The sequence below is a fragment of the Cyanistes caeruleus genome, chromosome 5 (genome assembly GCF_971803275.1).
Source record: "Cyanistes caeruleus chromosome 5, bCyaCae1.hap1.1, whole genome shotgun sequence".
NCBI lineage: Eukaryota > Metazoa > Chordata > Aves > Passeriformes > Paridae > Cyanistes > Cyanistes caeruleus.
Window position 1 is genome coordinate 6612176 of NC_141705.1, and position 27145 is coordinate 6639320.

Below are 27145 nucleotides of genomic sequence, written 5' to 3' on the forward strand. Positions count from 1 at the left end.
AGGGGTGTGGGCATGCAAGGACACCTGTCCTGGGCTCACATCCATCACCTCCTGCTCTCCTGGGGCATGATGGATCCAGAATATTTGAACCCCGTGGCCCAACTGGAGCTTAAACAGAAAAATGGCACCCTCCTGTGGCAATGGTTTAGAAAAAAAAATAAAATAAATAGCTGTGACTAAATTCAGAGCAGAGTCTAATCCTATGAGCATGTGTTACCCCTGTGCACACCCACCAAAGGAGGTTTCAAGAGGGATGAAGGTGCCCCTGTGCTTGTACAAAAACGCTGGGATTTGAGTGCTGGGGCAATGCAGGGAGTGCACCAACGCAGAGCCAAGGCAAAAAAGCCTCCAAGGTCAGGCAGGGAGCCTTGTGGCAAGCTCAGAGGCAACTGCTCAGCTGCACGGAGCCACTCTGGATCCCAAAGTCCACATCCGGACAGCTTCGAGAGCCTACATCCTTTTTTTGGACTTGGCTCTTTGTCAAAACCATAGGGTACAGTGCCTGCATGGACTTCAAAGGGAGGACACCAAATGTGATTTGGCCCAGGCAGTTACGACCATTTATTGCCAGCATCTTTCTCAGATACTGCTGCCAAGGGTTAAAATGTTTACATGCCCCCTGATTTTAAATGGACCGGGCTGCATGTCAAATGCCAACGAGAGGGACAGCTGGAGTATCTAAACCAAGAGCTTTGATCTTGGTATCTGTAAAAAAGAGGTCATTTGGTCTCCCCAGGAAGCACAGACATTTAGAAGGTCCTCGTACAACTCATGCAAGTATTTTATTAACAACAATTTCTATTCACATTTAGGTAGGTTGTATTACTACTTACTTAAATTCCTCTTATATATACATGTATATGCATATATATGTCTGAATATCTGCATTTTTTGTGTGTGTATGCATATATATATACACACAGATATCTCATATACACAAATTTGTGTGCTTGTGTGATTGTCTGTGTGCTTTCTAATGTCCAGTATTTCTGTACAGACATACTGATATGTCTGACTTACCTGCAAGCAAACTACATGATTTAAGCATTATATTTTATCTCTAATCAGTGTTTCCAGAAGTAACCTGAAAAATTTGTCTGCATGAGATGCTTTGAGAAATCCTGCAATTGTAATAAGAGTGTGTGGTGTTTTCAAGAAAATGCAGGCATGAAACACAGACTTCATTGTGCTGTAATCAGGTCTGACGTTGATTCAGAAGAGAAGAATTCTAAAATACAGTATTGCACAGGGGAAATATTTTTATTCTTTAGTGGACGATTTTGTGGTTAGTTCACAATGCAATTAAAATAGCCACCAGATGTTTATGACTTCAGGCAGCAGTTAACTTTATTGTCTCTGATCAGTGTCCTTCCCTTCTTTGTCAGAATAAATAACAGTTTTTCTGGGCTGGAGGAAAAAATCCTTAATTTTTAAACATACAGGGTGGGGGGGCTATGTATTTCCATTTGGCAGAGCTCATGTTGTTCTGTGACAGACTTGTAAGGAATTATAATCTTGAAGTTAAAATAAAATCTCTCTCCAGGACGAAATAAACATATTTACTCAAATGTGAGATGAAATGTACAGTAATATCATTAAACTGAAGTGATTTGTGAGAAGCAGTATTGTAAAAGTCTGCAGCTTTTCCAGGGCATATAATAAACATAGAAAGATATTCTTTTTTTCCAGTGAATAATAGGATTATTAGTATGCAATTTTTTTTAAAGACACATTTAAAGAGAGCCTGCTGGGCTCCTATTCTGGTAATTTTTTTAGAGTCTGTTATTCTTATTTGTTTCAGGGCTATTAATTTTGAGGCCACATTATATTCAAATTATAGTTGATTGCCAGGCTCAGTAAGTGATCACAGTTTGTGTTCCATCACCCAAAAGAAAGTTAATAAATTTAGCTTCACACTAACATTTTGAAAAATAAATTATTGAAGTCCTGCAAAATAAATTAAAAAAAAGAAGGGCGAAAAGTTATAAGCAACTTGCCCGGCACGTTACCTAAAGGAGAAGGAGAGCTCCAGACAGGGGGGTAAAAAGCCCTGAAGTGCTCTAACTTTAAAATGCTGTTTTTCAGCTATTCAGTTATGTCTGAGATGATGTCTTTACAAAGAAAGCAATAATTTAAGATTATAAAATTATGAAATACCTCAGATAATATGGAAATAGATAGATTTGTATTCATGGCTATATAGCAATTTAAAATAGTAAAATAACAGTATGATTTTCAGAAACAAGATTATGGCATTAGAAGAACCCCACAGAGTAGAAAGAAAAGAATAGATAGCAAGACAATACCTAATTTTGAGCGTGTTGATAAGGTCTAGGAGATCTATGTCCATGTACAGAAACTGGCAGTTTCTCACCTAAACTGTGCAGTGTCATGGATCTGTGTTAAAGAGGAACCCTCCAAACAAACAAGAGAAAAGATTTGAATTTGCTTGGCTGTGCTGACCCCTGATTACCCAAAGATTTGATGTTCAGTCCCTTAGGGCATCCAGACATGATCCCCAGAGCATGGAGACACCAAGATTACTGCTCCTCTTGGAAAAAAATATCTTGTGAAATTGCAGTGGGCACGTTCTGGCCCTTATGCACAAACACATCAGTGACTCTTTGGGGTCAGAAGAGAGGTGAAGTGGTTGGATCTCCCCAAATTCCCCCCACGCTTCCCCAGGCGGCTGTCAAAGTCTGAGAGCTGCTGCAAAGCATTTCAGCTGGGACAAACAGGCATTTTTCCCTCCAAGAGACTGCTGCTCTCCCCATCCCCATCTCACTGGGTTTCTCTGGCAGCTGCTGATGCCAGGAGCCGAGGGTCTGGCTGTGCTCATCAGCTCCAGCCCCACGGGCTCTCAAATGGGGGGTTCAGAACCCCTGAAGTGACACAGGATGGGGTATCAAAGGCTCTGACACCATCCAGAGCCACACTCAGCATTAACTCCTCGGTGTCTCTGTTATGACAATCATTCAGATTGAGAAAGTGTGGGTTTTAAATTTAAATATAAGTACACTGTGGTTTTTAGGATATGCAAGTCACAGGGTGCTGGTTTTGCTGGCGGTGTTGTTCCAGCAAATTTACTGTTCATCCCTCCTGCCACGCTGGAGTGTGGGACTGAGGGTGAGCAGGAAGGACTGCAGAAGGACAAATAGTTAATCACCCAACAACCAGAAACTGTATTTTTGTAGAAAACAAGTGAGTCACGTTTACTCAAGTCAGGGCATGACGCCAAAATCAAGACCAGCAGGTCAAAAGAAAGTCACCCTCGCGTTTACTGCAGGCTGCCCAGGGTAATGGAAGGGCTTATTTTGCTCTGTCTCTAATCCTGGAAACTCAAATGAAACCCTGAACGAGCAGCAGTACTCCTGAGCATGCAGGTCTTCAACAGTATTATTTCAAAAAAATTGAATTTATTTTTTTTAACCAGCTTTTCATGACTTTATAATATTTCTTGGTAATAGGGTTCAGGTGTAGAAATATATCACAACACAAAGCCCTGCCCCAAATTATTTTCCAGCCTCATGTGTACAAACTGCTGTGCCTCAGTTGCTACTGTTCTCTCTCCAAAACCCAAACTTTGTGATATTTTATTTTTAATTTGCTGTAGGTTGTAGCAAGTGTCTAAAATCAGTGTCAATCAGTTTGGTAATATCTTCCAGTCAATGCTGCAGAATTGTCCCATTATCATGACTATATTTTTTCTTTGCTTAGTTCCATTGCTGCATTTTTTATTAATTTCCAACACAAACTATTTGTTATTATCAGGAGAGAATTATGTAATTTGATTCAAAGCTGGTATTCCCTTCTGTCTTTTCTCTTACCTGTTCAGCAAAAAGTTCCTTATTGTTTTATTATAAGTGAAATAGTAACACTTGATTTCGCAGCCTGAACTCGTTCACTACTTGCTATGTTCTGTCCTGTCCTTCCTTCTCTCTGACCCCTTTTTGGTGGTGCATTTCAGCCTCACTTCAGCTTTAGGGTCTGGGGTTTGCAGACACTCCAGCACTCAGACATTCCTCCTGTGTCAATGGCACTGCAAGGTAACTCCAGTACTTGAGCTCTTGGAGAGCAGGACATGAACCAGCACTGATCTGCGTGTAAAGCAACCAAGCAGGCTCCAGAAAAGCTTTTCTGAGCCACAATGATTTCAACGTGCTAAAATTCACAAAATGCAAGGCAGATGTGCAGTGATTGGGAAATGATGATGGCCACGAGATAAGAGAGCTGTGATAACTTCTGACCCTCCTTTTAATGCTTCCCATACAATGCCACACCACTAGCAGGATCACCTAATGTAAACCAATAAATAAGCAGGGAGGCAAAATGCAATTGGGCAGCATTCAGCAATGGTTTGGAAAAGCCTGTTTTCAGCCCACTGGAAGCTGTAGCAAAGGCTGTTTGTGTAACAGCCTCCCTGCTGCCCAGAAACTGCAAATGAGACTTCTGAGTGTCTGCAGAAACTCAGATCTGGTTTGTTTGGCATGAATGTGCAGGAAAACTGATTTTTAAATGTTACTTCAGCTTTGAGTCAGTGATTAGCCTGGTACTTTTACAAGCCTTGCCTGGAAATGGGATGTTTATTGTTGTTAATGAGTCTGTCCACCTGAGTAAGCTCTGCAGTGCAGAACTCACTCAAAATTCCTCCACAAACTCTCCAGAGTCTGCTGACCCTGGTGTCTCTAGCATTTAAGAGTAATGGCACCAAATTTGCTCCTTTCAGACCTCAGAGCTTTCTTCCCGGTCCAGGACAGTAGCCAGTTTCTGTTCTTCTCTCAGTTCCATGGGATTTTTGGAATGGAGTAAAGCCAAGGTTCAGCTCTTGCCAGTATCTTTGGCACAGGGAGAGGACACTGGTGGGTACGGGGCTAAGGGATATTGATAGGGAAGGAGATTTTGGATATGAAGCTGGAGATCCATATTTCTATGTACTTTAATCCATGGTGTAGCTGTGAGTAAAGGTGTGCTGAGCTGCTTTATCTTGATGGCATTTTTTTTCCTGCATTGACAATATCTGCTCCAATTGCTTCAGCTAAATTTTCATTGTCTTTTGCTCTGCTACAGTACCTTAGGACCCATTTTTATGGCATTTCTTTGCAATCCATCAATAATGTTCATTGTGGGGGGATGTTCAGTGGGGGATGCTTCATAGTAGCTCCATATGGGCCTCTCAGGTAAATAAAAAGAAATAAAAGAACTAGAAACCGCATTAAAATATTTCTATTTGGGATAGAGAAAAGACAAAGTCCGAGCAGTTTGAAAGATAGCAAAGCTTTGTATTTTTCTTTAGTGGGTGATACCTGCCTGAACATGTCTTATGGCTTTATTCACATGGAACAAAAACAACTGTAAGACCAAGTTTTTGTGTTGTAGCTGATAACCCCATTTATCTGCCTCTAGCTGACAAGGTTTCTTGTGCAAAGTACAAAGTCAAAATTGTCACACATGGCATTATTCCCCAAATTACTCCAGCTGTCAATCCAAAGTCCCCACAAGGCTGTATTATGCCATGAATCTCTTAATCTCATCCTCCACTAGAAGAGCCAAGTAAGGGGTGGGGTTTTTCAGCCAGCAGCAAATGTCACTGGGGCTTGGGTGTTTCAAGCCAAGAGGAAGGGCTAATGAGCTCAGAAGAGCTAACGAGCTCAGAGACAAGAGCCCTCTTGGAAAATTCCCTGTGAGCAGCTGCTCAGCCACGGGGGCATCGGATCCGGAGATCAAAGCTGGCAGGGCATCCCACGAGGAGGAGGGCAGTGATTCAGCCAAACACCCTTATGGTCAGCAGCCCCTTCAGAGGAGCCCTGTCCATACTGCCTTGCCCTGGGGAACAATTCAGCTGGACAATATTGCATTCCCCACACAGAGACATTCTTTTAATGTTATTCTGGATCAAATTTTTCAATCTGGGCACAGTGTCCATATGTCTATGTGTTTCCAAACTCATTTCTGCAAGAAATCAAAGTTTTTCCGATGGCAGTAAGGTTTGCCCACTCTTGGGCTCATGGAGCTTCGTGTTGCCAAGTCCAGCATCCTCATCTCACTGGTGGAGCAGTCACTTCAGCTCAGTCATCCTCCAGGACTGGAGAGTGAGGTGTCTTTTTCTTGACCCACTGTATCATTTTCACTGTGCTGTTCCCTCATTTTGGAGTGGGATTTACCTTGTTTGTCTGTTGCCCTCTCTATGCTGAGTTAGTCCCCAGCCCTGCTGGATGCAAAGACCTCTTTCCAGACTGTGGGTGGTTTGCAACCAGTCTTGGCATCTGGGCTGGGCCAGGGATGTGCTGCTCTTTCTAGCCATGTCCCAGAGTCCTTAAATTAAAAAAAAAAATAATAAAGCAGAGGTGTTTAAAAAATCCAGACAAAAAATTCCTCATGATTTACAGTGAAGAAAGGTCATATTGCTTGTTATTGAAGCTGTAGTTAAAATCACCTGGGTTGTTGCACTTTACACAGGTAACTCCTGCTCAGAATTTGTTTGCTCGTTACCCAGCAAAGGTGGCCTCAGACACACAAAGGCCCATTGTCACTTTGTCCCCTTTTAGTTCATTTGACATGGTCTTGGCAAAATGAACAGACATTTGAAAGGCACCTCTATCTCCTGTCACTGTTGCTATTAAGGGACATGTTCTGTACAGTGTCCAGCCCACGTTTTAAAGTTTTTAGAATGTTCTTTGTCATTACGGTGCTACTGTCGGGTTCAAAGCAAATTCAGCTGAGGTGGGATTTAAGAATCTAATTAACAAGAGTCCTATTTTGTAAAGAAAATATGGTAGACTTGAAAAATTAATGCCACTTTTATAAAAAAAGCACACTATTTACAGAGAAAGAATGTGTACTTATGTGCAAATCAGAGTTGCAGTATTGGTAACTCATATTATTCCTTGTGGTGAAATTAATATTTTCCCCCTGAACAAGTGCTACTTAAAATTGTAACTCAAATATCTGAACAACTTTTAAAATTCTGATCAAGATTATTCCTTTTTTTTTTTTTTACATTATTGACTTTAAAGAAGTAAATATTTTAAATCCTTAGATAAGAGCACTTTCCAGAAAAAAAAATAAAAATATGAGAACTGATAACTGTTTATGGTCAGATTTTATTCCTATAGCAGTGATGAATCTATTTCTTCTGTCTTCTTTGGGACTAAAATCTAGAAACAACCATAAAAGTTACAATATCTGCCCCTGTGAATGGAAATCTTTGCTCTACAGAGGTTTTGTAGATCAGACTGGAATGATTTTCAACTTAAATTCATTTAAATACCTAGAAATTAAGGAATAGCTTCTCAAATGTGCTTTTTGTATTTAATTCTGTTCATTTATTTTTAGATATGTAAAATATAAAGGCAGATTTAGGAGCAAGCAAAGTGAAAAATAGTCACACGAAAGGTTCACATGTTGAACTGTTGAATGTATTAATGATTTCATGTCTTATTTTCATGCTATGATTATTCTTGTGGAAGATAAAAATATTTCAGGATTCTCATAAAAGTTGAACCTGGTCTAAATTAATAAAATTTAGGTGAAAATTGCAAAATTATAATCTGAAGCAGAATAGTTTTATGTTCACATGACTTTTAATAAGCTGGAAAAAAATTAAACTACACCCAAGTTCTATACAGTCTTATGATAATCACCAGAAATGTGGCAGTGCTGAATGTAGAATTTATTCCTACATTTAAAAGCTAACAATATTATATATAATGTATGCAGTACTATACTACATAAACATGTTACAATTTAAAATTAGTAATATAGAACTACTCACAGAAAATTATTTTATATACTTGTTCTAATAATTTTCGTATTTTATTTATTTATTATTATTATTATAAAAATATATTATAATAAAAATAAATATATTATTTTATTATATCAGAAGAGTATTATTAAATACGTATTATCACAAAAACATGTTATATATAAAAAATGAAACCACATATTTGTGCTTAAATTGCTTTTTATTTTTCAATATTTTTCTACTTTTAATAACTGTATTTTCAATATTATTTTAACTTATATATTCATATTATTATTATCCTCTTCAATTTTGAGGAATAGGTTAATTTTTTTAGTGGTCTATGCTCACTATAAGCTTCTATGTCCATGTCTGTGCTATATCCATGTCTATTAAAATAGCATTAATATTTTTTTCCATCAAATTCTATAATTTTAGGAAGAAACTTTTTTTTATTTTGTGACAATGTTACCTTTACTGAGTAGACGTGGTGCCCTACATGGGCTGGCATAGTCTGCATGTATGCCATGTGGAGGTTTCCTGAACTTGCATATAAGAAAAATGCACTCTACCAGCTCTAGGTTTTTTCAGATTTTTTTTTTTTTTTACATTTGTTACAAATTATTTCAATACTGTGGAAGAATGTACACACCCCTTTCTATTCTTTCACACTTACTCAGACAAAGAAAGATTTAACAGAAGACAAAATAAATCAGGAAAGGTTAATTTAAAAGTCAAGGCGATCAAGGTATGTCTGTTTTCTTTTACATTCTTTAGGTAAATTTTAAAAGTCAGAAAGTATTTTAAAAATTGCAATAAATGGTCTTGCAACCTCTGGAGAAACAAAAGCAATTTTGCACAGAGTTCTTAATTCCAATTTTTTTTCTCTGTGTTATTTTTTCACTTCTTCTGAAGTGCAGAACTTCAGTAAATTTAGTAACATCACGAATTTTCACTTCTGAAAAAGAAAACCCATCCCTCATTCTTAACACATTATTTAAGATCTGCTTCATTCTGTCCTCCTTTTCTAAAGGTATTCATATAGACAATATGTATCAACAAGAATTGAAAATCCTCTGGCTCATCTTTGGCGAGCCCAAAGGCCAGTGATCACCTTAAAAGAAAAATCCTAAAACCTGAAGATTTTACTGGAAATAAACATCAAAGCTTTTGATTAAATAATGACTTTGGGTCTATGGAGGAAAGGAAATATTGGCTTTGTCTTTCCTCTCTTAGGTCAGTTGCAGTCATGGCAGGGTTCATATTTTATTCCCATTTCCAGTACTCTGGACCACTTTGCCTGGATTTCATCTAGTGTCCTTTGAAGCCTGACCAGTATAAGGTGAATATCAATGCAAATAAATTCAAGGGCAAAAGCATGGGGCAGTGACATGTCCGCAAAACAAAAAATAAGGCTCTACAACAGCTGTGTGGTATCAGTTTTGCTCGATGCTGCAAAGACCTGGGGCATTACGCAAGCTGACAAGAAAAGATTTGATGCATTTGATAGCAGGTGTTTAGGAGGGATCAGTAATGTCAAGTGGCATCACTATGTCAGGAACATCAAGTTTCAGGAGAGAACAAGAAAGGAGAAGATTGTGGACTTCCTAACAAGGCAGTGACTTCCATGGTCCCACCACTCCATGAGCATGCAGTGAGGCTGGAGGGTAGGGGAAGGTCTTGTGAGCTGAGTTTGCTCCTCCTGGCTTCCCAGCCCAACCTGAGACTCATCAAAGCTGGGGTAGACAGTAGAAATCTCTTGTCGATTTTGACTTAACTTGTCTGCTGAGGATGACAAAGCTTTGGGGCAAGGATGGTTCTTCTGCTTCTCCAGGGTGTGGGACATGGTCAGGACTCACTGACCCAGTGTGTGAGATGAGGAGGGAAACAGGTGAATGGGAAAAGGAAAATAAAAGACATCTTTTAGCAGGACTGCTCTTCAGCAGGAATATTCACATGAATCAAGGATTTCCAAACCAGGTGTCTAGGGTTTTGTAATGAAATCTTAGACCACGCAGACAAAATGGGCTTTAACAGACTTTGCAGAGCCAAAATCTACAGCAGTAGGCTCAGTTGACTCCAGTGAACTCCCACAGATGTGAGAGCATAAAAATCCCCTGTTGTTCACATTTTCTCTCAGAAACAGCCTTTTCTGCATGTGGCTGAGGAGCATCTCTCAGTAAAACACAGCCCAAAGAAGATAACGTAAAACAGATGGGAGCAAGAAATAATAAAGCCAGGCCATATGGGTAGAGTGGACCTGTTTGAAGCAAGTGCAGCCAAATGGATTATGATGTAGTAATGTGTGAAAGAGGTTGCACTATTGTATGGACTATCTGTAAGTGGAATTTTTTCATGATTGAATCAAGAAAAGGAAATGTACTCTATCCAAATGTTAACGAGAACCATACTTCAAAAACATCCATGTTGAGTTCTTGTATCAAATAATGTCAAAAATAACTCAACGTCCAAACTAGGATCTAACCTTTTTGTTATTTATTTTTAAAACTCTTAGGTTTTAAAACTCTGATCTGCAGCTGGTGAAGTTTATTATTTTTTTATTTTTATTTTTTTATAATTTACAATGTCTTTAGGCTTCAGAAAATGTAGGTAGTAAGTAAAATGGGCCATTAAGGTAAAAAAATTAAATCCCTATTAGAGGTATATATCTCTGGTTTTGAGCTAGAATGTTTTGCTTTCCTTTTCCATGAACAGTTTAGGATAGCCTTCTGAAAATAGACACAATTAAAATATAATTCTTCCAGTGGTAAAAATGTTCTTACTCTACAATATTCTAAACTTTGTTTTCAAAGCCAGCACAGGAACACTGATCAATGATTCCACAAACAGAATCTGTTACAAAATTAATTTTAAACCAACAATGCTTACCCCAAGCTATTTTCAGTTGAATGTTTGGCTCCAGCGTTGACTAAAAGAAAGTGAAAATATTTATTCAGGCAGCTAACTGGCCTATCAAACATCCAGCATTTGGGAGATCTCATGACAGAGCAAACACACGGGTGCGAGGACAGCACCACATTTCAGCAGCACCACGCCGTGCCAGGGCTCTGCAGAATGAGACCTGGGTAACACCAATGACATTTAGCAAATTACTGCAGGAAACTGATAAGGGCATGATCCTTTTTTATGCTGAAGATCATGCATAATGCCTGCTGTGCCTCAGCACCTTTTCATAAATATAGAATGAAAGCTTGTGGCAATATGCTGACAGATGCCACAGAGCAAGCAGGGATTCCCCCTGCCCCAGGCCTGGAAGCTGTACCTGGAAGCCTCGTGGTGTAGCACTGTGGCTGTTCCCACAGCTCAGGAGGTCATGTAGCAATTGTGAAGAACAGAAAGTTGGGTGAAGTGCTGTGTCTTGAAGGATGAGATTAACTCTTACTGTATTATGCGGCAAAAACACAACACAGCCTTGTTTAGGCAGTGTGTGGTCTCGTGCTGCATGTAACTGTGTGTGTCTGTGTGCATGCAAATATACATATAAAGAGAGGGCTGAAGAGAAAGTGTGCTAAACAGCTGGTTTAGAGACATTTATGGAGCAAACTTTGGCATTGGAGGATGATAATTACTATTGAAACATCTTCCATGTGTGTCAAATGAAGGACTATGCCTGAAACAAGAGGAATTGAGATAAGCCTCTTTCTTACACTGAGATTGGATCCTGACCTAGGTCATTTGGGGCCTTTCCCACCAAAAGACCCTGGAGACAGGACTCCAGCCAATGGCAGCTAGATAATGGCATGTGATTAATGCAGGGATGGACAACGGCACGTGGATAATCTTCCAGAGAAAGTACATGGATCCCCCGCTGAAAGATGGGATGGGAAGGGTACCACCTTCCTGTTGCATGTCAGCCCCAGAGGATTTGAGAGTTTCAAGATCCAACAGATAATTATCTAAAGGAGTGACAGACTCACAGAGGTGTTTCTGTGACCCTGTGCTCTGGTCACAGAGGGTTTGACCCTTTGGCTAAGTGTGTGTGATAGGGGTTGGCCTGCAAGGTTCACCACCAGAGACCCTTTTTACAGGGGAACACACAGTACAGCACAGAGGTATCACTTCAGCACCTTAGAAACTCCAGGATTATCAGTGGGAAAAGCACATACATGGATGGATCAAGGTCAAGTACACTTTTCCCTATCTATTCAGTAGTAACAGCAGCTGTCTAATATTTAACTTGAATGTGGTGGAAAAGTTCATGATTATGGCTAGTAGAGGATTTCCTAAACACCTTTTACTTCAGAAAAATTATCTGGATCTTCCTCTCACTTCTAGTTAGGATAAAGCTGTCTCTCTCAACTGTAGGAGCAAAAAGGCCAAATCATTGTGCTACTAGGAAGCAGCATAATGATCTGGGTATATTTCAGATGTATATTCAGGGATGAAGTATACCAATGTAAAAACTGGTGGTAACTGTAGTTTTTCAATTTTAGTAGGTTGTTCATGTCATTTACTGCTATCCCATTTGAAAATTGTAAGTGCAGTGCTGTGCAATTGTTTCATGTCATAGCCTCTGTTTTTCCTGACCGGTCTTCTCCTGCAGTGATGGGAGGGCAGGGGCAAGAATAGCTCTGGGATTAAGAAAACAACCCTGACTGTGCTTCTGCACAGAATGACAGCAGCCCTTTTGGGAAGTGATTGCACAGCATTTCTTACAGAAGAGGCAACACACCACTTTGTCTGGGTTTTTGTGGTATTCCAGATCATAGGATGGGTGTAGCACGGCAGACTAAGCGCAGTTTTAAGTGATAGAGTTTCAAGTTAAGGTGCAATTGTCTAGGTAAGAAAGTCTGAGCATCTTGGCCACAGCCAGCTGTTTCCCCAACTATACAAACCCCTTTGGGTTCCCTTGGGGAACAACTCTCCATGAACTCTATTTTTGCTGGGGAAGAGAGTTAAGATCAGTGAATGGCCTCATTCACAGCAAAAGATTTTTTGTGGCAAAAGATTCTGCTGAGGCAAAAAGACCTTTAGAAAGAAGAGTGTGGGTCTCCTCCATGTCTGTGTTCTCATGAACTTGGCAGAAGGAAGGAAAAGACTAGACTTAGATTATGGCTTATATTTATATAGCTTATAACTGTTATAACTAGTAACTTTTGTTAAAATAATACTGTTCTGTCAAAACAAAAATTCTTCTGACAAATTTAACTTATTTAAGAAGATTATAGAAACTTTTAAAACTATTTTATCTATTATAGGAAGAGGAAATAAAAGCAGTTTGACAAAAATATTTCAGCTCTACTTAAATGTGGTTGGCTCAGGTGATGGGCAACAGGGGTGAGGGATTTTTTTCCAAGCTGGAATTTCTAACCACATTCTTTTAATTCTGATTGAGAATGGAAACAGAACGTGAAATGGCAAAACTTTCCACAGGATAGAAACTCCACTTTTGGTTCAGCACTAAGACAGAAATGAAGATGAAAAGTTATATCAAAACAGAATTTAAACACTTATAAAGAATAAATCTGGGCACTTCAGACCTCAAGGAATTTTTAGGTGCAAGGGGAAACATTAGAGGTGTTCAGATCTCTTTCAAGGGTGCATATCAAAGAAGATGTCACTTTTCTACCTTGTACTTACTGTTCCTGCTGCTGGCTCAGAGGGACCATGGTGACTCTTTGCTACTGCACTGTTTTCAGACATCACTTGTGAACGTAAATTCCGTGGAGCTTATGGAAAATGAGCAAGACTATCAGTCCTTGTGCACACAATGTGCTCAGGTGAAGAAGAAGCTGACCTGTTGTGGCTGATTTCAACGAGGAATTAGGAGTGTATAAGTCGTCCAAACAATACCTGACTCACCATCAAAGGTAGGTGAGGAGGGGACAGAAAGGGTGAGGGTGGCAACATTAGACACCAGAGTAACTTATAAAGGTTTCAAAGGGGGAGTTCCCTTTGTTCCAAAGAAAAATCTGGTTGATCATGACAGCTCCTATGAATTTACAGTAGGTGGAGGTTCATGCCTCCATGGCACCAACACAAGTTTTATTCAAGATGATCAGCAGAAAAAACCCCATGGTTACTCCTTCACACTGTGGGTTATGTTGGTGGCTCAGTGGTGGTGTGGCAGTAGTCACTTTGTTGACTGGCCCAACAAACCACTTCTTGCTGGCAAAGAAATGTGAGTGAACATTTTCCACAACCAGCTTCACAGGATCACAGAATGGTTTTTGTTGGAAGGAACCTTAAACCATCTAGTTCCACACCCCCAGCCACACCTTGTAACATATCAGTTTGCTCAAAGCCCTGTCCAACCTGGCTTTGAACCATTCCAGGGAGGGCATTGCAGCCAAATCTGCTTTCTCTTTTGTCCTGGCCAACAAGAGAGACTGTTCCACAGGAGCTTGGGTTTTAGATTTACAGCTCATCTTCCACATGCTGGTGTTTGGCATATGGTGGAAAAATAAACCTTTATCTTCTGGCTTCCCTAGTCACATTGAGTTTTTTGCTGACTGGAAGTTAATCACTCTAATTTGTGTTCAAAAATTTCTGTATTTTTCAAGTTTGAAAGCTTTTCAGTCCTTTTTAGGACATTAACCATAGGAGCAGAAGTGTTCCCCTCTACCTCCAAACCATTGATTGTTTGGGGTCCTCCTTGCATACATTTTGGACTTTTTCACACTAAAAATTCTACTTCTCTTTCCATGAGACATTTTTATTACAGACCTGACCCTCTTCACCTTCAAAGCAAAACTCAGGAGAAAGAAGTAATTCCAATTGGGTCTATACAAAAAGAGACATGTACTTCTATAAAATAAAGTCTTCCAGGGTCAAAACTTCAGTGCTCCTAAACTACTTAGGAGCTTAGCTGATCTCATTGCTGCTCCCTCTGAAAGCTCAAAAAACTATATTGAATAGATATGAATATATGGGAGCTGTCATTTGCTGGATCTTTACTGTCTTTCAAACACAGAGACAACCCAAAACTCATGTTCAGATCTGTGTTGCAACAACACAATATGTACCTAAGTCTGTGTCCTGGTGGGAGAAGGGATTGTGAGCCTGAAGGATCACCAGGTTCAAAATAAAGGTTGCCTGTCCTGAGGATTCGCAGTCTAAATAGCTCAGCAGTTGTAAAGGAGCTGGGGGTGCTGTTTTTAGTGAGATCCAAGGTGACAGCATCCTTGGAACGCAGCTCTTGTTTGTACAATGGAGCTTTTACACCAACATTTGCACGGCTCAGCTTCTCCTCTTAAGCTTTTAAGACCTTGACCCGCTTTGCAGTGATTTAAAGGGCATTGGTGATTTTACTCCCCAAGCGTCTCCTGCTGCATGCAGCAAATCCCGCAGGGAGTGTGCAAGTGCCTGTCTGGGATGTGGGGAAGGAGCACACGGCAGGGGGGAGAGGTTTTTTCAGATGTATGTTGGGCTGAGCACATAACAAGTGCTATGAAATATCCAGGCAGACAGAGGAGTGCCATGAGGCCCGCGCTGCCCTGTCACACCCTCTGCCTATGCCCCTTCCCTTGCAGAAAGGGCTATTTTAGGAATGTTTAGGAGAGCTGAAAAATATTTAATTAGGACTATTTTTTACCATCCTGTTAATAAAGTAAAGGGCCTTGATTGCTTTGGTCTATCACGTGCCTTCATTCTGACCAAAAATAGCCTACTCTGTTGGTAAGAACATTACAACTGTAAATTCTGATAACTTGAGAAGCAGGAATGAGCATCGATATCTAAAAACGTCCCTTTTCGACAGCACTGAGAGACAAGGGCTAAATCTGGATATGAAGCTATGGCATTTTTTACTATAAACAAATGCTGTCAATGACTGAGTACTTTGATCTTCTAGACCATGAGCCAGAGTAGACTTGTGGGGAAATATTCCAATGACAAAGCACTTGCGAGAGGGGAAGGGACGGGCCTCAGCTGGGAGCCTATATCTTGCCAGATCAAGAAATTAGAGGGTGGATTGCAGATGAAGTTAGGAAAGAATGTGCTCTGAAGACATTTATCATAGCCTATCCAGGACTTAAGCTTTTTTTATATTTATTCACCCCCTCAACAGTATATTATTCATTTATTTGTACATATATACATATATATACACACACATATATTTATGTGAAAACATGTGATGTCCTTCTGCCCCTATTGCCATGAAAAAAATTGAAATATTTATAAATAAATATATTATTTGAATATAATATATAAAAATCAATGTATATATGATTGTTTTTTGTCTATTAGCTCTGGGAGGGAAACCATCCCCAGCAAAGTTTACACCAGTAGCACAGTGGCACAATGGCACCCTCTGTTGCCCTGCACGATTCCTTTGATGGCTGTTCCAATGTGAATGTATTAACTCCTGAAAACATCTGTGCACCACCTTCTCCAAATCTGACTCCTTTCTGCCCAAGTTCCTTGTTTGCTTGGAGTTATCCTCCGCTATTTCCCTTCTTAATAAAATCCAGTTTGTTGTTCAAGCCTTTACTGGAGGAGATGGTAAACCATGAGATTAATGAACAAGAGGAAGCGGTGAGAGCCTGTGTTGCCACACTCACTTTGAGAATAGCAGCCTTCTGTCCCTGTTTTGTCCTCCCCACACAGCTAATGACAGCTTCCTGCAACATTAAACACTGAGCTCAGTCCTGCTCAGAATAGTGATCATTTCTGGGAGATGCTGTGTGAGACGGTGCCCAGTGCTTCCTGGAAAGTGATTAGTCCTAATGAGATTGGGTTGTCCAACTCTCATGCCACTAATTAAATCTCAACTTTTTTTTTTTTTTTTTTCAGTTACACAAAAGCTTGATTCATGAATTAAAACACATAGTGAATCTGATTGTAACGCTGATCCTCTGTGTGTTCATAATTAAACAACCAGTTCCTTTTATGAATTGAAACAAAATTCCTCCTGGGGCATGGTAAGTTTTCACTCCTAATCATATTTGCTTACATCCATGTGACTACACTTAAATTGCTCATTAATTGGATGACACACAACCATCTTGTTCTTGCTGGACTTTCCTAATTATGACATTTTTGAACTGTAAGGACACCAAACTTCTCATATACTCATTTTTTCTGTCCTTTAGCATCCCACACTGCTATGTTACTAAGAATAATAAAACTATCTTGCTCTAACATTAGAATTAAAGACTGATTTTATTGTGTTGGCATAAGAAAAAATATTGCTGATATGACTGTCTACTTTCCCCAGTGGAGACTGAAAAAATGATCGAATGCTTTACTTACAACTGATCACTTAGGATTGATCAGTCAGAATTCATCAAATATTGTCAACAACAACAGATTTTAATTTTAAACAACCCCACATTTTCTTCAATGCGTTATCTTTTTCTAGATAAAATCCTTCACACTGAGAGTCTTCAAATCTTGATATAAAAGGGGAGGTGAAAAGAAATTCAGAGAGAAAGAAAAAATGTGACATAAAAGTCAGTTCAGATTTTGCATGTACATAGTAATTCTTCAGAATCTATGCCACATTCACTTGCTTTGATACAAAGATGTTATTAAGAAGTCAAACTGAGTTTTATCCCAGGCCTCATAAAAACAAGCATGTTTGACAGTGGTGGGAAAGAAGGGGGCTCAAGATGGATCTATTGTTCATGCAGAAAGATCTCATTTCAAATTACTCGTAATGATTCCACGTTAATTTGTTATTTGAATCCCCTGCAGTCCCACTTTCCCCAGACAGAGCTGGAGGATGTGAGATGGTAAGGATGTTACTTAAGCTTTTTGGCTTAGAGTAGATCTCTGCTGAAACGAGTCCTGATTGCTGCTGAACTAGATATGCGTCTTATTTTCTTTTGAAATTAAACCTGCAGGTTTCAGAATTCAAGAAAACCACTTCTTTTCTGATTTTTACTTCAACTTTGTTAAAAAAACACCCAACAACACAATGCTAAAATGCCAAAGAAAAGTTTCTCTGAAACAAAACCAAGCCCAAAATAGCAGTATTTTTAAAACAGCACATTTCAACAGGACGGAAATTCTTTCCCCTTTTTATTTTCTTAAACTAAAGTGCTGACAAAATCAATACATTTTCTGAAGTGTTTCATTTTGACCAAATTTGCATGTGCTGGTAGAGTAATGGATCCGCTAAACTGATTATGAGTGGTTGAGGCTGCATGTTTTTCTTTTTTGGGTTAAGGCCCTACAAGTCTACTGAGACTGACATAGTATTTCCTGAATAGAGAAATTATTTTAACAAAGACAAAAACTCCAAACCAAGCAACACCCAGAATTGTTGTGACTCTCATCCAGAAAGGTGAAAGGTGTCTGGTAAAAACACAATACAGAGCCAGATATTAATGGGTACAGCCTACTTTAGGCAGCAGGTTTGGAATTCCAAAGCACTATCTAAAGGATAGAGATGAAGGAAAAGGTGGATTGTCTGCAGACAAAGATGCACATGAAGAATAAGATTTCTGACTGGAAGCTGACTGGCAGCTGGTGAAAGAAAGTCAAGAAGGGAACCCCAGAATCTACAGGCTGTTTGTGTCACTTCAGTGCCTGGTAAAGCTGGAGATTATTCTGGGAGGTACTGAAAACACCTGAAGGACAATGCAGCGATCGATCACAGCCAGCACAGCTTCATGAGAGGGAAGTCCTGGTTATCAAACCTGAGAGCCTTTTATGACAAGGGAACACACCTGATTAAACACAGGAACACAGTCAATGTAAAATTTTGGATTCTAGTAAAGCTTTTAACGCTGTCTCTCATAGTGTCCTACCAGAAGAAATGTCCATTTCACAGACAGACAAACTCACCATTTTTCTGGACAATCACCGACCGTGTGAGCTTCAACCAGGAAAGCGCCGGATTCTGCACCTGGGATGGGACAACCCTGGATGTACGGACAGGCTGGGGAATGAGGGGCTGGAGAGCAGGGCCATGGAAAGGGACCCGGGGACCCTGCTCAGGGGCAAGTTGAACTGAGCCAGCAGTGCCCTGGCAGCCAGGAGGGACATCTGAACAGGCTCCCCAGGGCAGGGGTCACAGCCCCAGCCTGACAGAGCTCAGGGAGTGTTTGGACAATGCTCTCAGGCACAGGGTGTGACTCTGGGGGATGGTGCTGTGCAGGGACAGGAGCTGGACTGGATCATCCTTCTGGGTCCCTCCCAACTCAGCTTATTCTGTGATTCTGATCAAGTCTCTGAGCAAGTCTAATACAATAGGCCAGGAAACCAAAAGAGGCCACAGAGTGCTGTCTGTCCTTAAATAAAGACAGATCCATAGCAGGTGACTCCTGTTTTCCCACTAGTTCATAAATATTTTGTTTAGCTACAGAGATTCCCTTGAGGTGGGGGGCATGTTGTCAGGTCAGAGGACCTGCTGTTGGGTTATATCATTGTTATGAAAGTCATGCTGTTAAGGAGCTGTGAGTTGTACCCCATACTGAGAATAGTCTAAATAATCTGTGACTAAAAGCATCTCTCATCTGGGATCACTGTGAACACAAGCAATTTCAGCTGACCCAACAAGCTAAACACAAACATGTCAAGATCTCAATAGCACCAGAACATTTGCTTTCAATATCCTGAGTGTGAAATCCGGGCCAATGGGCAACATTTGGTTTGGTAATTTGTAATTGGTAATGATTTTGTTTTCCAGATGTTTTTTTCTCTAATTTTACTGCAGAGCGCATACAAGTATGTACTGGAATTAAAATGATGATAGGAAAGAACCCAGTAGCCAACTCCTGGTTTATTGCAGCAGCATAAACTGATTTCCAAGACAAAAGCCATTACTCCTCATTTTCATGGGTGTGAGATATAAACTCAGCCCATTCTCTTAAGGAAACATCTCCTGTAAACAAGTAAATTAACCTTTGAGCCCTTTGAAATTAAGTTTTGAGAGTGGTAGGGCAAGAAAGAGCACAGACTGTGAGGCTCTTCTCTCTCTTAGGCTGAAGGTTGTGCCTTCCAGAGGCAAAAAGCAAAGTGCCCCTCAGTACCCACTGCCCCAGGTGTTGAGGCTGACCACAACTGATCCTTTTGAAGCTGCCATGAGCCCAGAGGGAATCACAGCCTGCAGGAGACCCCCAAAACAAGGAACACAAACAGGTGAAACTTCAGGTGAGATGAGCCACAGTGATGCTTGCTTGGGATCCTGGCAAGGCTCCCCACCCACGCTCCCTCCCCAGCCATACCTACAATGCACTAGGAACGTGTTCTTTGATGTAAATTGTTTTATCAACAGGTAACTTAACTTTATAATTTCTTTTTGGACAGCAGTAATTGTCAAAATGGACACATTAAATATGGAAGCTGAGTAATGCTGGGACCAGAGAAAAGTTTCTGACTTTAAACGAGCTGTACTTACTGAGTTCTATGTCCACATCAAAGCAATTTTTGCAAGGAAACAGAGCTGACACACTGTTGTACTTCTATCAAAGTATCAAATGTAATTTTACAGATAATTGCTGCTGTAACATATTCTGTGAATAAACTAGATCAGGTATACTGAGACACAGCCCAAAATGGTAATGTCTCTTTTTCCCCAGGTTGTCAATAGATTCAGAGCAGGAACGATGCCAGGTTGAAGCAGAGCAAATATTTGCAGTGCAATATTTTATTCACCAGAAAAATCCTCAATTGCTTGTAGATAATTTTGGCTGATAAAGCAATTCTTTAACTGCAAAGTTTTATTTGAGTGCTTTTAGAAGCACTACTGAGTGTGAGTCCAGGGAGACAGACTGGGGTTATTTTTAGAATGTTAACTCCTAGATAAAATTAGAGCATTCCTTTTTGCAATACATTTTTTGGAAGTTTTTGTAGTTTATTTGTTAGTTGGTTCTGGAGATTCTATATGGAATGATTTGTCCATGACAGAGATGTCCTTAATCCAAAATCTCACATCCTGGAACTTTGCATACAGCTCTCTCTTTTTTCCTTTTATTGGTCATAACCCTGAGAGGACAATTCCCCAGAGTCTGGAGGGAATTTGGGTCTGAATTTGAGATTAAAGTAAGGTTCATCCACTGAATACATACTCTTATTTACCAAAGGAAGCCAAGCTCAAACCACATAATGTTGAACTTTGGCCATATATTTTATAAGATATGACTTCAAATGCAAGAAGGAATGCCAGCTTAAGAAAATACCACTCTTTCCTCCTTTCAAACAGATTTTCTTTGCTTTTCTAGCGTTTGCCCTCTTCACTGCTTAAAGAGTAAGTATTCAGTTGATAAACGGGAGACCTCTTCCAGACAGAGTCCATTTTGGCTACACTCACACTATTAAAAAATGTAAATACAATCTGTAAGGGAATCCAAAATTTTCTAGGAATGCTTAAACCTTACAGGAGTGTCAAATTCTTCAGACTGAGCAGGGTCTGTCCAGATGGCTTAGCTGGGATATGTGTGCTCACCTCACTAGAGGAAACCCAAACTAGAAGGTCTAGGAGGGTTTATTAGAAAATCCCACACACACTGAGCTATCCTTATAAATACCTAAGGAATTAATTTATGGGTTAGCCCAGAGTACAAAAAGAGGAATGCACTGGTTTTTCCACAGATGGTTATGTGAAAAAATATTTCTCCACCAGTTGTTATTACTTTGAGATAATATAAATTACTCCTGGCTTCTACAAATGGGTTCAGTGGCAGAGGCAGTCAGTCAAGAAGGGCCTTGCTCTGGATTTTAGCAGCACTTTAGGACAACAAGCATAAATGCTTCACTAATATTTAAGATGGGATTCATTGGTGTGGCCATGTTATTTCATATACATAACTTAAAAATATCTTTTTAAAAATAGACACTCAATAAGCTTTCTAGCTGCAGAGGATCCTACATAACCCCTTAAAGAACATGAACATGAAAACTCTACCTGAACAAGCTCCTTTCTATTCATTCCCAATATTATTTCACAGTAAAGCTGGTCAAATACTTAAATACTCCATTTTTTATTTTTATTTTTACTTCAAACAGTTCAGTACAAAAGACAGCACTTGGTTCTGTAACTCCCTGAAGCTTGTACCCATGTCTGGTTGCTGAGCTGAGCTGCTGTCTTTATTATTGCCAGCCACAGGGGCTGAAACAATGCAGGTCTCTGGTAAGTCCTGTGGAAAGTTGTGAATGAAAGAGAATCCAGATTTGTAGTTCACAGCTTGCTACCCAAATGTGATAAATTATTATTATTATTATTATTATTATTATTATTATTATTATTATTATTATTACGATTACTATTACTATTACTATTACTATTACTATTACTATTATTTTATTTTGTAAAAACTGTAAATATACCTTTTTTACATCATTAAATGTGATTGTTATATTTAAATTAAAATAGATACTATTGCAAAAAGTGCAAGGGGGAGGGAACCTGTTTACCACATTGGAGGTATCGTAGCAGGTTGATGTTTTGGGAAAAGGAGGAGGAATTGCACTTTTCCTGAGAGCAAGAGCCCACCTGTATGGAGAGGCTGCCCCAGACAGCTCTGTTGCTTTAGGTAGGAGAGGCAGGAAACTGGTCTGCAGCACCAGTGAATAAGAAGGTCTTAGCAGTGTCACAGACTAGACACTTGCCAAAAATATTGAGATTTTAGTCCCCAGAATTACTGAGCAAGCTCTTCCTCAGTTTTCACTGAGGAAGACTCATTTCTCTTTTCAGGGGTCTGTGTCCCTGGCTTCCAGGCAAAGCAATGTGGAAAGATGGATGAACAGAACTGCACCCTGAAAGTAATCTGCTCATGGAAACTATCCTGGAATATTGGATTGGGCCAGCTCTGTGATGGTCATGGTAAGATTTCACAGTTATACTCCAAACCAGCTGAAGCCCCCTCAGTCAAGTTCTGGTAGCCAGCATCAGCCCTTTGAGGTGAACCACAGGCTGAGAACTGTTTGCCCAAACATTCACTGTTTAGTGAACGTTTCAAAGTCAGCATTTTGCTAGAGCTGTCCCATAAGCAAAAGTTTTTAACAAAATCAGTGATATTATGATCACCCTCTGTGCTAAAGTCTCCTGCAGCTGCCAGTTGTGTGCAGTGGTGAGGGAGGTTCCTCAAGGGAAACCCATGCAGACTCCCTTATTTTCTGACTTTCATGCTTTTGCAAGACAATGCTGTGACTACACTATACCATTTTTGTTATTTAATACTGCTGCTAACCCACATAATTGTTAAGGGACTACACAGTGCAATTTAGCATAATTAAGACAATTACACAGTTAAGCACCATGAGCAGTCAGTAGCCAAAGATTTTGCCCTAGTGTAAGGAAACCTAAAGGCTCCATGCATTGTTCCTGTGCACCCTTGGGGTTTTGGTTGCTGATGAGCACGAGGGGGATTGTGGAGCACAGTCAGGCCTTTTTACCAGGGGGATGCTGTTGTTGAAGCAAGAGAAGGATCTGAGCCTATTCCCATCACCCCATGTGCTACCATGTGGGGACTTGACCTTCGAACGTGTCATTTGAGCCATGCTCCAGATCTCACCAAGGGAAGATACTTAACACATTTCCTCTGCATTTTACATCCATCTGAAATGTATTTAGCTAACTTTTGAGGTACCTTGCATGTTAAATCTTGAACCGCAATTGTAACCTCTCCAGTTTCCCTTATTCACACAGTATTTGATTTGGATGACATGTTTTTATAATATTTATTTTTCAGCCCATTTTGAGACTCTCATGTTAATGCCACAAGAACTTCAGTCTCCTGTATAATATTTCAGACATGGAGGGGGAAAAAAAAAAGAAGAAATAAAGAAAAGGAAAAACCAGCCGTCTGCATCCACTTAAACTACATTACAATAAAGCTCAGTAAAGATCTGATCAGCAGTTTTTTAGCCTGCTCTGATTTAATATGAAATAAATTAGTGGAAAACCTAAAGGCTGAAAGGAAATTTTTTGCCACTGTTTAAAACAGGACATGAATCCTTTAACATAATATTTACACACATTATATTAAATATTTTTTGCAAAGGTAAAATTTAGCACTGCCAGCTTCAGAAAGATTGAGAAGGAAATTTGTTTACACTTAATAAATCTGATTTTGAGAAGAAAAAGTTCTGCTCTTTTCTTTTTTCTTCCTATGTATACATGAGCACTGAAAGAAAATACTCGTTTCAAATTATGTAAACATACTCATTAAAAAACTGGTGAACACTTAAAGGAGAAGACACAGTTTGTATTCTATTTGGTAGTGTTTTCATCCTGGCCTTCAGAGTTGCTGTGATTTGTTATCTCTGGTAGTCCACAAAGCTTTTGAGATTCTTGAAGCACCATGGCTTTCAGTGATCTCTATATCCAAGCATAGCTTTATTCATAATCATTGCTAGTAGATTTGACATGAATTTTCTGACAATATACTTCAATATTTGGGAAAGAAGGTGTCTTCCACAAAATATCAAATTGTCAGACGTCACATTTTCACCAGAAAGCAAGGGCCAGTTTCTCCAGGGAAAATTTCAGGGTCCAGAATTGAACGACTATTCAAAACAAGAAGTTGCCTTTTTCCAAGGAAGACTCCATAGTCCCTTTCCCATCTCTTTCAGAACATTTAGGAAGACAAAATGTGAGTCTCCTGCTGTTGACCCAGAACAGGGACACCACATTATAATCCCAGAGCCTTAAACTTCAGCCTTATTTTGGGAGGGGGTGTGAGTGAGAACGATTTAGCCATGTGGAGATGAGAACATTTTGAAAAATCAAGAGCGCTTTCATGAAACAGAAAAACAGTTTCCTACAGAGCTGCAATTAAAACCATGCCCAATCCCTTGAAAACACGTACTGTTTATTAAGGGAGTTACTAAGATGTGCCATAGCTCCCAAGCAGAGGTGAGAAAGAAGTCTTAACTCACCATCTACTCCTTTCATCTGAGATTTATCATCTAGCCAGACAACTTGGACCATTAGCACATCAAAGATCTTAAAACATCCCAGATGAAAAAAAGAAAAACTTCTTTAAGACCATGGTATTTCAAAGATCAGCCATGTATTTGTAGATTTTAAGATCATATGGAAACTTTGCAGTCACCTACTCTGACATCTGCAGAGCATAGCCCAGAGGAGGCTGCCCAGCAATTCCTAAATTATTTCCAATAAATTGTGGTTGACTCAGGGCATCCTTCTCGGAAAGACATTCAGTCTGATTTAAAGACTATAAGAATCCACCACATTCTTTGGCAAGCTGCTAGTTACCAATAGGGCAAAATCTCACCAACAGGAATGGAATTTTTGTCTGGACTCATATTTAATCTACAGATTAAATACACACAAAACGTAGAATTGTTAAATACTCGCAAGAGAAGTGGGCTGTCACTTTTTCCTTCGAGAAATCATGAGACTATAATGATAAGTAAGAAATTTGGGAAAGCATTAACAGGTTAGAAACAATTTTTTAAAGTCTATTTAAGTTTCACAAATATCCCTACAAGAGCATGGGAATGTTCATCCAAGACACATTCTTCATGGATTGGAAGCCTAAAATCTTAGTGCTCAGAGATAGTATCTATTTAAAATACATGAGCAAACCAAGGCATAAAAAGTCTGTTCCTCTAACTTTGCTCCCAGGACAGGTCTTCTGATGCCAGTAAGAGTCCTAGAAAAACATGAGCAACACTCAGAAATGGTCAGAAATTGCTTGTATGGCAGGACTTCCAATAGAAAACTGATTTTATCTTGCCATGATCCCAGTTTTGGCCAGTTGCTTTGCTATACTGACAGGCAGAAGTCCTCAGTTAGCCCTATTAAAAGCAGACAGCCATAATGTAAATAGAGTTTCTGTTTACTCTGAAGTCAGAATATTCATTCCAAGAGAACAATAAATGTGGGACCACATGCATTGTTTACTTCTCTTTAGGAACATTGTTATTCCCCAAACAGGCTGACTGCTTCTCACCAGTCTTGCTCAGCTCCTTTTGCAAATGCATCTCATCAGCTTCAGCTAATTCATCACTGTGGTTTGACAACAATCACTGACTTTCTTTCTAAAGATAATCTGTGTTTAAAGGTTCTGTTGTATAATATGCTATAAGCCAAGAATATCTTGCAACATTTGGAAAGGTAGGGCAGTAATGTTCTGCCAGACTCCTTTAAGCATTTAAACATCATATTTTACATGCCAAAAGTTCCTTCAATTAATAATGACTTGTGAGTTTTAAGATGGATAATTTATATCTGAAAACAATTAGGGAAGGCAGTTTAGAGAAACTTATCAGTGTTTTGGGAGACGTTACTGCAAAAAACGTCACTGAAAGAGAGAGAAATAAATGGACTGAAATTCAAGGATGTGTCCCAGCCCCTTGGGAAAAATCAGTGATAGTTCAGAGCCAGTTTCCTTCAAACATAATTCTGGATAAAGAAAGATGTTTCAGAGACATCCCAGTAACAGATAAGTGAGTGAGTCCTTGTGGGCATGAAGGAGTAACAGAGAACAGTAGAGGCAAAGAAGGAGTTTTCAGATCAGTGAAAAAGAACATCCTAGAAAAGGAAAAAGACATAAAGCTGAAAGTCTGGGACAAAAAATAAGTGGAAGTATATTTAAAATATTCACAGGAGAGAGGAGAGAAGTTAGAGAAGAAGTTTAGAGCCTCAAGCAGATCATTAAGGGTGGCACCAGAGCTGTCAATGAACTGAAGGCAAAACGCCATCCTCCGTATTTCTCTAGCTGCACAAAAAATGTCTGTTCAGATTAGACAGAAAACAAGTGTCAAGATTAGAGAGACTGATCATGAGAAGGAGCTGTCAGGTAAAAGCACAAAGCCCATCAGCTGTAGTGACAAAGAGCCTTTGTGTGGCCAATGGGCAGGGATGTGTGGCCCAGGTCATGCTGACCCCAGCGAGCACCACCCACCCAGTGGGAAGTCACACCACAGCTTTTCTGCAAAATCAAGGATCTGCCAAGGATCAGCAGACATCTGTCCAAGCCCTCAGGTCAGCTCAGAGATGCAAAGCTTAATATAACTCCTGTTGCCATTAGAAAATAAACCATACATTAATTATTTTCATTCTTGCTGGCATATGAGAAAACACTATTGAGAGAGCACCCCTGGTTTCCCTGCCTACAAAGAGACACACACATTTGCACTAAAGGAAAGATATTACTTCAAACTCCTAAACCTCCCCATCATTTAAAGATGCTGTTGTTCACCTCTTGCCTGGCTAAATTGCTTTAACTAATTCCTCTTTGATAGCTGCATAATCATCCTGCATATCCTGAACAGAGAAGATCTGCTCATTTTTAAAAGGGGGAAGACATGAAACGTCCCTGAAATCTTATTTCCCTGAATATTTCTCTTCCAGATGAATGGATGAACAGATTTCCCACAAGCTCAGTGAGGAAAGACTTGAAGGCTCAGAAAGAAGAGGCCACCACTGAAGTCTGCAGTGTCTCCTCCAGCTCAAATAAAATGGAAAAAAACCCCCAACCAAACAAAACCCAGGCCTACATTTGCTTATAACCTAAAAAGTGT

At 39.7% G+C, this 27145-nt stretch overlaps 1 long non-coding RNA gene across 4 annotated transcripts; it reads left to right on the top strand.

The window, feature by feature from the left end:
- Positions 1-668: 668 nt before the first annotated feature.
- On the top strand, positions 669-23717 carry LOC111928289 (uncharacterized). 4 transcript variants are annotated; one of them, XR_015286895.1, is made up of 7 exons: positions 669-812; positions 13402-13572; positions 19635-19804; positions 20875-20900; positions 21659-21782; positions 22347-22475; positions 23344-23717. It is a non-coding gene; the product is annotated as an uncharacterized LOC111928289 (long non-coding RNA). The 4 variants fall into 4 exon arrangements; XR_015286894.1 differs by lacking the exon at positions 13402-13572 and having other exon boundaries at positions 23344-23715; XR_015286896.1 differs by lacking the exon at positions 13402-13572 and having other exon boundaries at positions 673-756; positions 23344-23715.
- The last annotated feature ends 3428 nt before the right edge of the window (positions 23718-27145 follow it).